The sequence below is a fragment of the Conger conger genome, unplaced genomic scaffold (assembly GCF_963514075.1).
Source record: "Conger conger unplaced genomic scaffold, fConCon1.1 SCAFFOLD_79, whole genome shotgun sequence".
Classification (NCBI taxonomy): domain Eukaryota; kingdom Metazoa; phylum Chordata; class Actinopteri; order Anguilliformes; family Congridae; genus Conger; species Conger conger.
Genome location: NW_026890533.1, coordinates 18,301 through 27,561, shown reverse-complemented (window position 1 = coordinate 27,561; position 9,261 = coordinate 18,301). Strand labels below are relative to the sequence as shown.

General features: G+C 46.4%; 35 non-coding genes and 1 pseudogene across 35 annotated transcripts; all 36 read right to left on the bottom strand.

Moving 5' to 3' along the window:
- Window positions 1–73: 73 nt before the first annotated feature.
- LOC133120673 (5S ribosomal RNA) lies at window positions 74–192 on the bottom strand. Its single transcript, XR_009707499.1, has one exon. It is a non-coding gene; the product is annotated as a 5S ribosomal RNA (ribosomal RNA).
- Window positions 193–331: 139 nt separating this feature from the next.
- LOC133120672 (5S ribosomal RNA) lies at window positions 332–450 on the bottom strand. The gene has a single exon (XR_009707498.1). It is a non-coding gene; the product is annotated as a 5S ribosomal RNA (ribosomal RNA).
- A 139-nt stretch (window positions 451–589) lies between these two features.
- LOC133121129 (5S ribosomal RNA) lies at window positions 590–708 on the bottom strand. The gene has a single exon (XR_009707936.1). It is a non-coding gene; the product is annotated as a 5S ribosomal RNA (ribosomal RNA).
- Window positions 709–847: 139 nt separating this feature from the next.
- Window positions 848–966, bottom strand: LOC133121058 (5S ribosomal RNA). The gene has a single exon (XR_009707869.1). It is a non-coding gene; the product is annotated as a 5S ribosomal RNA (ribosomal RNA).
- Window positions 967–1,105: 139 nt separating this feature from the next.
- Window positions 1,106–1,224, bottom strand: LOC133120670 (5S ribosomal RNA). Its single transcript, XR_009707496.1, has one exon. It is a non-coding gene; the product is annotated as a 5S ribosomal RNA (ribosomal RNA).
- A 139-nt stretch (window positions 1,225–1,363) lies between these two features.
- On the bottom strand, window positions 1,364–1,482 carry LOC133121083 (5S ribosomal RNA). The gene has a single exon (XR_009707893.1). It is a non-coding gene; the product is annotated as a 5S ribosomal RNA (ribosomal RNA).
- Window positions 1,483–1,621: 139 nt separating this feature from the next.
- Window positions 1,622–1,740, bottom strand: LOC133120669 (5S ribosomal RNA). The gene has a single exon (XR_009707495.1). It is a non-coding gene; the product is annotated as a 5S ribosomal RNA (ribosomal RNA).
- A 139-nt stretch (window positions 1,741–1,879) lies between these two features.
- On the bottom strand, window positions 1,880–1,998 carry LOC133121121 (5S ribosomal RNA). Its single transcript, XR_009707928.1, has one exon. It is a non-coding gene; the product is annotated as a 5S ribosomal RNA (ribosomal RNA).
- Window positions 1,999–2,137: 139 nt separating this feature from the next.
- Window positions 2,138–2,256, bottom strand: LOC133121154 (5S ribosomal RNA). The gene has a single exon (XR_009707959.1). It is a non-coding gene; the product is annotated as a 5S ribosomal RNA (ribosomal RNA).
- Window positions 2,257–2,395: 139 nt separating this feature from the next.
- Window positions 2,396–2,514, bottom strand: LOC133120668 (5S ribosomal RNA). Its single transcript, XR_009707494.1, has one exon. It is a non-coding gene; the product is annotated as a 5S ribosomal RNA (ribosomal RNA).
- Window positions 2,515–2,653: 139 nt separating this feature from the next.
- On the bottom strand, window positions 2,654–2,772 carry LOC133120661 (5S ribosomal RNA). Its single transcript, XR_009707493.1, has one exon. It is a non-coding gene; the product is annotated as a 5S ribosomal RNA (ribosomal RNA).
- A 139-nt stretch (window positions 2,773–2,911) lies between these two features.
- On the bottom strand, window positions 2,912–3,030 carry LOC133120650 (5S ribosomal RNA). The gene has a single exon (XR_009707486.1). It is a non-coding gene; the product is annotated as a 5S ribosomal RNA (ribosomal RNA).
- A 139-nt stretch (window positions 3,031–3,169) lies between these two features.
- LOC133121082 (5S ribosomal RNA) lies at window positions 3,170–3,288 on the bottom strand. The gene has a single exon (XR_009707892.1). It is a non-coding gene; the product is annotated as a 5S ribosomal RNA (ribosomal RNA).
- A 139-nt stretch (window positions 3,289–3,427) lies between these two features.
- LOC133121184 (5S ribosomal RNA) lies at window positions 3,428–3,546 on the bottom strand. Its single transcript, XR_009707987.1, has one exon. It is a non-coding gene; the product is annotated as a 5S ribosomal RNA (ribosomal RNA).
- A 139-nt stretch (window positions 3,547–3,685) lies between these two features.
- LOC133121120 (5S ribosomal RNA) lies at window positions 3,686–3,804 on the bottom strand. Its single transcript, XR_009707927.1, has one exon. It is a non-coding gene; the product is annotated as a 5S ribosomal RNA (ribosomal RNA).
- Window positions 3,805–3,943: 139 nt separating this feature from the next.
- LOC133121153 (5S ribosomal RNA) lies at window positions 3,944–4,062 on the bottom strand. Its single transcript, XR_009707958.1, has one exon. It is a non-coding gene; the product is annotated as a 5S ribosomal RNA (ribosomal RNA).
- A 139-nt stretch (window positions 4,063–4,201) lies between these two features.
- Window positions 4,202–4,320, bottom strand: LOC133121172 (5S ribosomal RNA). The gene has a single exon (XR_009707976.1). It is a non-coding gene; the product is annotated as a 5S ribosomal RNA (ribosomal RNA).
- A 139-nt stretch (window positions 4,321–4,459) lies between these two features.
- On the bottom strand, window positions 4,460–4,578 carry LOC133121081 (5S ribosomal RNA). Its single transcript, XR_009707891.1, has one exon. It is a non-coding gene; the product is annotated as a 5S ribosomal RNA (ribosomal RNA).
- Window positions 4,579–4,717: 139 nt separating this feature from the next.
- LOC133121160 (5S ribosomal RNA) lies at window positions 4,718–4,836 on the bottom strand. The gene has a single exon (XR_009707965.1). It is a non-coding gene; the product is annotated as a 5S ribosomal RNA (ribosomal RNA).
- A 139-nt stretch (window positions 4,837–4,975) lies between these two features.
- LOC133121161 (5S ribosomal RNA) lies at window positions 4,976–5,094 on the bottom strand. Its single transcript, XR_009707966.1, has one exon. It is a non-coding gene; the product is annotated as a 5S ribosomal RNA (ribosomal RNA).
- A 139-nt stretch (window positions 5,095–5,233) lies between these two features.
- On the bottom strand, window positions 5,234–5,352 carry LOC133121159 (5S ribosomal RNA). Its single transcript, XR_009707964.1, has one exon. It is a non-coding gene; the product is annotated as a 5S ribosomal RNA (ribosomal RNA).
- Window positions 5,353–5,491: 139 nt separating this feature from the next.
- LOC133121149 (5S ribosomal RNA) lies at window positions 5,492–5,610 on the bottom strand. The gene has a single exon (XR_009707954.1). It is a non-coding gene; the product is annotated as a 5S ribosomal RNA (ribosomal RNA).
- Window positions 5,611–5,749: 139 nt separating this feature from the next.
- LOC133121119 (5S ribosomal RNA) lies at window positions 5,750–5,868 on the bottom strand. The gene has a single exon (XR_009707926.1). It is a non-coding gene; the product is annotated as a 5S ribosomal RNA (ribosomal RNA).
- Window positions 5,869–6,007: 139 nt separating this feature from the next.
- LOC133121137 (5S ribosomal RNA) lies at window positions 6,008–6,126 on the bottom strand. Its single transcript, XR_009707943.1, has one exon. It is a non-coding gene; the product is annotated as a 5S ribosomal RNA (ribosomal RNA).
- A 139-nt stretch (window positions 6,127–6,265) lies between these two features.
- Window positions 6,266–6,384, bottom strand: LOC133121124 (5S ribosomal RNA). The gene has a single exon (XR_009707931.1). It is a non-coding gene; the product is annotated as a 5S ribosomal RNA (ribosomal RNA).
- Window positions 6,385–6,523: 139 nt separating this feature from the next.
- Window positions 6,524–6,642, bottom strand: LOC133121118 (5S ribosomal RNA). The gene has a single exon (XR_009707925.1). It is a non-coding gene; the product is annotated as a 5S ribosomal RNA (ribosomal RNA).
- A 139-nt stretch (window positions 6,643–6,781) lies between these two features.
- Window positions 6,782–6,900, bottom strand: LOC133121057 (5S ribosomal RNA). Its single transcript, XR_009707868.1, has one exon. It is a non-coding gene; the product is annotated as a 5S ribosomal RNA (ribosomal RNA).
- A 139-nt stretch (window positions 6,901–7,039) lies between these two features.
- Window positions 7,040–7,158, bottom strand: LOC133121112 (5S ribosomal RNA). The gene has a single exon (XR_009707920.1). It is a non-coding gene; the product is annotated as a 5S ribosomal RNA (ribosomal RNA).
- A 139-nt stretch (window positions 7,159–7,297) lies between these two features.
- LOC133121056 (5S ribosomal RNA) lies at window positions 7,298–7,416 on the bottom strand. The gene has a single exon (XR_009707867.1). It is a non-coding gene; the product is annotated as a 5S ribosomal RNA (ribosomal RNA).
- A 139-nt stretch (window positions 7,417–7,555) lies between these two features.
- On the bottom strand, window positions 7,556–7,674 carry LOC133121101 (5S ribosomal RNA). The gene has a single exon (XR_009707909.1). It is a non-coding gene; the product is annotated as a 5S ribosomal RNA (ribosomal RNA).
- Window positions 7,675–7,813: 139 nt separating this feature from the next.
- Window positions 7,814–7,932, bottom strand: LOC133121134 (5S ribosomal RNA). Its single transcript, XR_009707940.1, has one exon. It is a non-coding gene; the product is annotated as a 5S ribosomal RNA (ribosomal RNA).
- A 139-nt stretch (window positions 7,933–8,071) lies between these two features.
- LOC133121089 (5S ribosomal RNA) lies at window positions 8,072–8,190 on the bottom strand. Its single transcript, XR_009707898.1, has one exon. It is a non-coding gene; the product is annotated as a 5S ribosomal RNA (ribosomal RNA).
- A 139-nt stretch (window positions 8,191–8,329) lies between these two features.
- Window positions 8,330–8,448, bottom strand: LOC133121077 (5S ribosomal RNA). The gene has a single exon (XR_009707887.1). It is a non-coding gene; the product is annotated as a 5S ribosomal RNA (ribosomal RNA).
- Window positions 8,449–8,587: 139 nt separating this feature from the next.
- LOC133120662 (5S ribosomal RNA) lies at window positions 8,588–8,706 on the bottom strand (annotated as a pseudogene).
- Window positions 8,707–8,845: 139 nt separating this feature from the next.
- LOC133121055 (5S ribosomal RNA) lies at window positions 8,846–8,964 on the bottom strand. Its single transcript, XR_009707866.1, has one exon. It is a non-coding gene; the product is annotated as a 5S ribosomal RNA (ribosomal RNA).
- Window positions 8,965–9,103: 139 nt separating this feature from the next.
- Window positions 9,104–9,222, bottom strand: LOC133121065 (5S ribosomal RNA). Its single transcript, XR_009707876.1, has one exon. It is a non-coding gene; the product is annotated as a 5S ribosomal RNA (ribosomal RNA).
- Window positions 9,223–9,261: the final 39 nt, after the last annotated feature.

The following is a 9,261-nucleotide window of genomic DNA, read 5'->3' as shown; positions in this document are numbered from 1 at the left end:
TTTTAAGGAAGTAAGGTCGTTATTTCAAACAATGTCCAAAATACGATAATTTACATTGATTTCGCTGGTAAAATGCTCACAGCACCTGGTATTCCCAGGCGGTCTCCCATCCAAGTACTAACCAGGCCCGACGTTGCTTAGCTTCCGAGATCAGACGAGATCGGGCGTTCTCAGCGCGGTGTGGCCGTAAGCGAAGACCCGGCAGTCAGCGAGAGCTCTCATGAATAAACGCCTAGAAACTAACTTTGTATAATTCTTTTTTAAGGAAGTAAGGTCGTTATTTCAAACAATGTCCAAAATACGATAATTTACATTGATTTCGCTGGTAAAATGCTCACAGCACCTGGTATTCCCAGGCGGTCTCCCATCCAAGTACTAACCAGGCCCGACGTTGCTTAGCTTCCGAGATCAGACGAGATCGGGCGTTCTCAGCGCGGTGTGGCCGTAAGCGAAGACCCGGCAGTCAGCGAGAGCTCTCATGAATAAACGCCTAGAAACTAAATTTGTATAATTCTTTTTTAAGGAAGTAAGGTCGTTATTTCAAACAATGTCCAAAATACGATAATTTACATTGATTTCGCTGGTAAAATGCTCACAGCACCTGGTATTCCCAGGCGGTCTCCCATCCAAGTACTAACCAGGCCCGACGTTGCTTAGCTTCCAAGATCAGACGAGATCGGGCGTTCTCAGCGCGGTGTGGCTGTAAGCGAAGACCCGGCAGTCAGCGAGAGCTCTCATGAATAAACGCCTAGAAACTAACTTTGTATAATTCTTTTTTAAGGAAGTAAGGTCGTTATTTCAAACAATGTCCAAAATACGATAATTTACATTGATTTCGCTGGTAAAATGCTCACAGCACCGGGTATTCCCAGGCGGTCTCCCATCCAAGTACTAACCAGGCCCGACGTTGCTTAGCTTCCGAGATCAGACGAGATCGGGCGTTCTCAGCGCGGTGTGGCCGTAAGCGAAGACCCGGCAGTCAGCGAGAGCTCTCATGAATAAACGCCTAGAAACTAAATTTGTATAATTCTTTTTTAAGGAAGTAAGGTCGTTATTTCAAACAATGTCCAAAATACGATAATTTACATTGATTTCGCTGGTAAAATGCTCACAGCACCTGGTATTCCCAGGCGGTCTCCCATCCAAGTACTAACCAGGCCCGACGTTGCTTAGCTTCCGAGATCAGACGAGATCGGGCGTTCTCAGCGCGGTGTGGCCGTAAGCGAAGACCCGGCAGTCAGCGAGAGCTCTCATGAATAAACGCCTAGAAACTAACTTTGTATAATTCTTTTTTAAGGAAGTAAGGTCGTTATTTCAAACAATGTCCAAAATACGATAATTTACATTGATTTCGCTGGTAAAATGCTCACAGCACCTGTTATTCCCAGGCGGTCTCCCATCCAAGTACTAACCAGGCCCGACGTTGCTTAGCTTCCGAGATCAGACGAGATCGGGCGTTCTCAGCGCGGTGTGGCCGTAAGCGAAGACCCGGCAGTCAGCGAGAGCTCTCATGAATAAACGCCTAGAAACTAACTTTGTATAATTCTTTTTTAAGGAAGTAAGGTCGTTATTTCAAACAATGTCCAAAATACGATAATTTACATTGATTTCGCTGGTAAAATGCTCACAGCACCTGGTATTCCCAGGCGGTCTCCCATCCAAGTACTAACCAGGCCCGACGTTGCTTAGCTTCCGAGATCAGACGAGATCGGGCGTTCTCAGCGCGGTGTGGCCGTAAGCGAAGACCCGGCAGTCAGCGAGAGCTCTCATGAATAAACGCCTAGAAACTAAATTTGTATAATTCTTTTTTAAGGAAGTAAGGTCGTTATTTCAAACAATGTCCAAAATACGATAATTTACATTGATTTCGCTGGTAAAATGCTCACAGCACCTGGTATTCCCAGGCGGTCTCCCATCCAAGTACTAACCAGGCCCGACGTTGCTTAGCTTCCAAGATCAGACGAGATCGGGCGTTCTCAGCGCGGTGTGGCCGTAAGCGAAGACCCGGCAGTCAGCGAGAGCTCTCATGAATAAACGCCTAGAAACTAACTTTGTATAATTCTTTTTTAAGGAAGTAAGGTCGTTATTTCAAACAATGTCCAAAATACGATAATTTACATTGATTTCGCTGGTAAAATGCTCACAGCACCGGGTATTCCCAGGCGGTCTCCCATCCAAGTACTAACCAGGCCCGACGTTGCTTAGCTTCCGAGATCAGACGAGATCGGGCGTTCTGAGCGCGGTGTGGCCGTAAGCGAAGACCCGGCAGTCAGCGAGAGCTCTCATGAATAAACGCCTAGAAACTAAATTTGTATAATTCTTTTTTAAGGAAGTAAGGTCGTTATTTCAAACAATGTCCAAAATACGATAATTTACATTGATTTCGCTGGTAAAATGCTCACAGCACCTGGTATTCCCAGGCGGTCTCCCATCCAAGTACTAACCAGGCCCGACGTTGCTTAGCTTCCGAGATCAGACGAGATCGGGCGTTCTCAGCGCGGTGTGGCCGTAAGCGAAGACCCGGCAGTCAGCGAGAGCTCTCATGAATAAACGCCTAGAAACTAACTTTGTATAATTCTTTTTTAAGGAAGTAAGGTCGTTATTTCAAACAATGTCCAAAATACGATAATTTACATTGATTTCGCTGGTAAAATGCTCACAGCACCTGGTATTCCCAGGCGGTCTCCCATCCAAGTACTAACCAGGCCCGACGTTGCTTAGCTTCCGAGATCAGACGAGATCGGGCGTTCTCAGCGCGGTGTGGCCGTAAGCGAAGACCCGGCAGTCAGCGAGAGCTCTCATGAATAAACGCCTAGAAACTAAATTTGTATAATTCTTTTTTAAGGAAGTAAGGTCGTTATTTCAAACAATGTCCAAAATACGATAATTTACATTGATTTCGCTGGTAAAATGCTCACAGCACCTGGTATTCCCAGGCGGTCTCCCATCCAAGTACTAACCAGGCCCGACGTTGCTTAGCTTCCGAGATCAGACGAGATCGGGCGTTCTCAGCGCGGTGTGGCCGTAAGCGAAGACCCGGCAGTCAGCGAGAGCTCTCATGAATAAACGCCTAGAAACTAACTTTGTATAATTCTTTTTTAAGGAAGTAAGGTCGTTATTTCAAACAATGTCCAAAATACGATAATTTACATTGATTTCGCTGGTAAAATGCTCACAGCACCTGTTATTCCCAGGCGGTCTCCCATCCAAGTACTAACCAGGCCCGACGTTGCTTAGCTTCCGAGATCAGACGAGATCGGGCGTTCTCAGCGCGGTGTGGCCGTAAGCGAAGACCCGGCAGTCAGCGAGAGCTCTCATGAATAAACGCCTAGAAACTAACTTTGTATAATTCTTTTTTAAGGAAGTAAGGTCGTTATTTCAAACAATGTCCAAAATACGATAATTTACATTGATTTCGCTGGTAAAATGCTCACAGCACCTGGTATTCCCAGGCGGTCTCCCATCCAAGTACTAACCAGGCCCGACGTTGCTTAGCTTCCGAGATCAGACGAGATCGGGCGTTCTCAGCGCGGTGTGGCCGTAAGCGAAGACCCGGCAGTCAGCGAGAGCTCTCATGAATAAACGCCTAGAAACTAAATTTGTATAATTCTTTTTTAAGGAAGTAAGGTCGTTATTTCAAACAATGTCCAAAATACGATAATTTACATTGATTTCGCTGGTAAAATGCTCACAGCACCTGGTATTCCCAGGCGGTCTCCCATCCAAGTACTAACCAGGCCCGACGTTGCTTAGCTTCCAAGATCAGACGAGATCGGGCGTTCTCAGCGCGGTGTGGCCGTAAGCGAAGACCCGGCAGTCAGCGAGAGCTCTCATGAATAAACGCCTAGAAACTAACTTTGTATAATTCTTTTTTAAGGAAGTAAGGTCGTTATTTCAAACAATGTCCAAAATACGATAATTTACATTGATTTCGCTGGTAAAATGCTCACAGCACCGGGTATTCCCAGGCGGTCTCCCATCCAAGTACTAACCAGGCCCGACGTTGCTTAGCTTCCGAGATCAGACGAGATCGGGCGTTCTGAGCGCGGTGTGGCCGTAAGCGAAGACCCGGCAGTCAGCGAGAGCTCTCATGAATAAACGCCTAGAAACTAAATTTGTATAATTCTTTTTTAAGGAAGTAAGGTCGTTATTTCAAACAATGTCCAAAATACGATAATTTACATTGATTTCGCTGGTAAAATGCTCACAGCACCTGGTATTCCCAGGCGGTCTCCCATCCAAGTACTAACCAGGCCCGACGTTGCTTAGCTTCCGAGATCAGACGAGATCGGGCGTTCTCAGCGCGGTGTGGCCGTAAGCGAAGACCCGGCAGTCAGCGAGAGCTCTCATGAATAAACGCCTAGAAACTAACTTTGTATAATTCTTTTTTAAGGAAGTAAGGTCGTTATTTCAAACAATGTCCAAAATACGATAATTTACATTGATTTCGCTGGTAAAATGCTCACAGCACCTGTTATTCCCAGGCGGTCTCCCATCCAAGTACTAACCAGGCCCGACGTTGCTTAGCTTCCGAGATCAGACGAGATCGGGCGTTCTCAGCGCGGTGTGGCCGTAAGCGAAGACCCGGCAGTCAGCGAGAGCTCTCATGAATAAACGCCTAGAAACTAACTTTGTATAATTCTTTTTTAAGGAAGTAAGGTCGTTATTTCAAACAATGTCCAAAATACGATAATTTACATTGATTTCGCTGGTAAAATGCTCACAGCACCTGGTATTCCCAGGCGGTCTCCCATCCAAGTACTAACCAGGCCCGACGTTGCTTAGCTTCCGAGATCAGACGAGATCGGGCGTTCTCAGCGCGGTGTGGCCGTAAGCGAAGACCCGGCAGTCAGCGAGAGCTCTCATGAATAAACGCCTAGAAACTAACTTTGTATAATTCTTTTTTAAGGAAGTAAGGTCGTTATTTCAAACAATGTCCAAAATACGATAATTTACATTGATTTCGCTGGTAAAATGCTCACAGCACGTGGTATTCCCAGGCGGTCTCCCATCCAAGTACTAACCAGGCCCGACGTTGCTTAGCTTCCGAGATCAGACGAGATCGGGCGTTCTCAGCGCGGTGTGGCCGTAAGCGAAGACCCGGCAGTCAGCGAGAGCTCTCATGAATAAACGCCTAGAAACTAACTTTGTATAATTCTTTTTTAAGGAAGTAAGGTCGTTATTTCAAACAATGTCCAAAATACGATAATTTACATTGATTTCGCTGGTAAAATGCTCACAGCACGTGGTATTCCCAGGCGGTCTCCCATCCAAGTACTAACCAGGCCCGACGTTGCTTAGCTTCCGAGATCAGACGAGATCGGGCGTTCTCAGCGCGGTGTGGCCGTAAGCGAAGACCCGGCAGTCAGCGAGAGCTCTCATGAATAAACGCCTAGAAACTAACTTTGTATAATTCTTTTTTAAGGAAGTAAGGTCGTTATTTCAAACAATGTCCAAAATACGATAATTTACATTGATTTCGCTGGTAAAATGCTCACAGCACCTGGTATTCCCAGGCGGTCTCCCATCCAAGTACTAACCAGGCCCGACGTTGCTTAGCTTCCGAGATCAGACGAGATCGGGCGTTCTCAGCGCGGTGTGGCCGTAAGCGAAGACCCGGCAGTCAGCGAGAGCTCTCATGAATAAACGCCTAGAAACTAAATTTGTATAATTCTTTTTTAAGGAAGTAAGGTCGTTATTTCAAACAATGTCCAAAATACGATAATTTACATTGATTTCGCTGGTAAAATGCTCACAGCACCTGGTATTCCCAGGCGGTCTCCCATCCAAGTACTAACCAGGCCCGACGTTGCTTAGCTTCCAAGATCAGACGAGATCGGGCGTTCTCAGCGCGGTGTGGCCGTAAGCGAAGACCCGGCAGTCAGCGAGAGCTCTCATGAATAAACGCCTAGAAACTAACTTTGTATAATTCTTTTTTAAGGAAGTAAGGTCGTTATTTCAAACAATGTCCAAAATACGATAATTTACATTGATTTCGCTGGTAAAATGCTCACAGCACCTGGTATTCCCAGGCGGTCTCCCATCCAAGTACTAACCAGGCCCGACGTTGCTTAGCTTCCGAGATCAGACGAGATCGGGCGTTCTCAGCGCGGTGTGGCCGTAAGCGAAGACCCGGCAGTCAGCGAGAGCTCTCATGAATAAACGCCTAGAAACTAACTTTGTATAATTCTTTTTTAAGGAAGTAAGGTCGTTATTTCAAACAATGTCCAAAATACGATAATTTACATTGATTTCGCTGGTAAAATGCTCACAGCACCTGGTATTCCCAGGCGGTCTCCCATCCAAGTACTAACCAGGCCCGACGTTGCTTAGCTTCCGAGATCAGACGAGATCGGGCGTTCTCAGCGCGGTGTGGCCGTAAGCGAAGACCCGGCAGTCAGCGAGAGCTCTCATGAATAAACGCCTAGAAACTAAATTTGTATAATTCTTTTTTAAGGAAGTAAGGTCGTTATTTCAAACAATGTCCAAAATACGATAATTTACATTGATTTCGCTGGTAAAATGCTCACAGCACCTGGTATTCCCAGGCGGTCTCCCATCCAAGTACTAACCAGGCCCGACGTTGCTTAGCTTCCAAGATCAGACGAGATCGGGCGTTCTCAGCGCGGTGTGGCCGTAAGCGAAGACCCGGCAGTCAGCGAGAGCTCTCATGAATAAACGCCTAGAAACTAACTTTGTATAATTCTTTTTTAAGGAAGTAAGGTCGTTATTTCAAACAATGTCCAAAATACGATAATTTACATTGATTTCGCTGGTAAAATGCTCACAGCACCGGGTATTCCCAGGCGGTCTCCCATCCAAGTACTAACCAGGCCCGACGTTGCTTAGCTTCCGAGATCAGACGAGATCGGGCGTTCTCAGCGCGGTGTGGCCGTAAGCGAAGACCCGGCAGTCAGCGAGAGCTCTCATGAATAAACGCCTAGAAACTAAATTTGTATAATTCTTTTTTAAGGAAGTAAGGTCGTTATTTCAAACAATGTCCAAAATACGATAATTTACATTGATTTCGCTGGTAAAATGCTCACAGCACCTGGTATTCCCAGGCGGTCTCCCATCCAAGTACTAACCAGGCCCGACGTTGCTTAGCTTCCGAGATCAGACGAGATCGGGCGTTCTCAGCGCGGTGTGGCCGTAAGCGAAGACCCGGCAGTCAGCGAGAGCTCTCATGAATAAACGCCTAGAAACTAACTTTGTATAATTCTTTTTTAAGGAAGTAAGGTCGTTATTTCAAACAATGTCCAAAATACGATAATTTACATTGATTTCGCTGGTAAAATGCTCACAGCACCGGGTATTCCCAGGCGGTCTCCCATCCAAGTACTAACCAGGCCCGACGTTGCTTAGCTTCCGAGATCAGACGAGATCGGGCGTTCTCAGCGCGGTGTGGCCGTAAGCGAAGACCCGGCAGTCAGCGAGAGCTCTCATGAATAAACGCCTAGAAACTAAATTTGTATAATTCTTTTTTAAGGAAGTAAGGTCGTTATTTCAAACAATGTCCAAAATACGATAATTTACATTGATTTCGCTGGTAAAATGCTCACAGCACCTGGTATTCCCAGGCGGTCTCCCATCCAAGTACTAACCAGGCCCGACGTTGCTTAGCTTCCGAGATCAGACGAGATCGGGCGTTCTCAGCGCGGTGTGGCCGTAAGCGAAGACCCGGCAGTCAGCGAGAGCTCTCATGAATAAACGCCTAGAAACTAACTTTGTATAATTCTTTTTTAAGGAAGTAAGGTCGTTATTTCAAACAATGTCCAAAATACGATAATTTACATTGATTTCGCTGGTAAAATGCTCACAGCACCTGTTATTCCCAGGCGGTCTCCCATCCAAGTACTAACCAGGCCCGACATTGCTTAGCTTCCGAGATCAGACGAGATCGGGCGTTCTCAGCGCGGTGTGGCCGTAAGCGAAGACCCGGCAGTCAGCGAGAGCTCTCATGAATAAACGCCTAGAAACTAACTTTGTATAATTCTTTTTTAAGGAAGTAAGGTCGTTATTTCAAACAATGTCCAAAATACGATAATTTACATTGATTTCGCTGGTAAAATGCTCACAGCACCTGGTATTCCCAGGCGGTCTCCCATCCAAGTACTAACCAGGCCCGACGTTGCTTAGCTTCCGAGATCAGACGAGATCGGGCGTTCTCAGCGCGGTGTGGCCGTAAGCGAAGACCCGGCAGTCAGCGAGAGCTCTCATGAATAAACGCCTAGAAACTAACTTTGTATAATTCTTTTTTAAGGAAGTAAGGTCGTTATTTCAAACAATGTCCAAAATACGATAATTTACATTGATTTCGCTGGTAAAATGCTCACAGCACCTGGTATTCCCAGGCGGTCTCCCATCCAAGTACTAACCAGGCCCGACGTTGCTTAGCTTCCGAGATCAGACGAGATCGGGCGTTCTCAGCGCGGTGTGGCCGTAAGCGAAGACCCGGCAGTCAGCGAGAGCTCTCATGAATAAACGCCTAGAAACTAAATTTGTATAATTCTTTTTTAAGGAAGTAAGGTCGTTATTTCAAACAATGTCCAAAATACGATAATTTACATTGATTTCGCTGGTAAAATGCTCACAGCACCTGGTATTCCCAGGCGGTCTCCCATCCAAGTACTAACCAGGCCCGACGTTGCTTAGCTTCCAAGATAAGACGAGATCGGGCGTTCTCAGCGCGGTGTGGCCGTAAGCGAAGACCCGGCAGTCAGCGAGAGCTCTCATGAATAAACGCCTAGAAACTAACTTTGTATAATTCTTTTTTAAGGAAGTAAGGTCGTTATTTCAAACAATGTCCAAAATACGATAATTTACATTGATTTCGCTGGTAAAATGCTCACAGCACCGGGTATTCCCAGGCGGTCTCCCATCCAAGTACTAACCAGGCCCGACGTTGCTTAGCTTCCGAGATCAGACGAGATCGGGCGTTCTCAGCGCGGTGTGGCCGTAAGCGAAGACCCGGCAGTCAGCGAGAGCTCTCATGAATAAACGCCTAGAAACTAAATTTGTATAATTCTTTTTTAAGGAAGTAAGGTCGTTATTTCAAACAATGTCCAAAATACGATAATTTACATTGATTTCGCTGGTAAAATGCTCACAGCACCTGGTATTCCCAGGCGGTCTCCCATCCAAGTACTAACCAGGCCCGACGTTGCTTAGCTTCCGAGATCAGACGAGATCGGGCGTTCTCAGCGCGGTGTGGCCGTAAGCGAAGACCCGGCAGTCAGCGAGAGCTCTCATGAATAAACG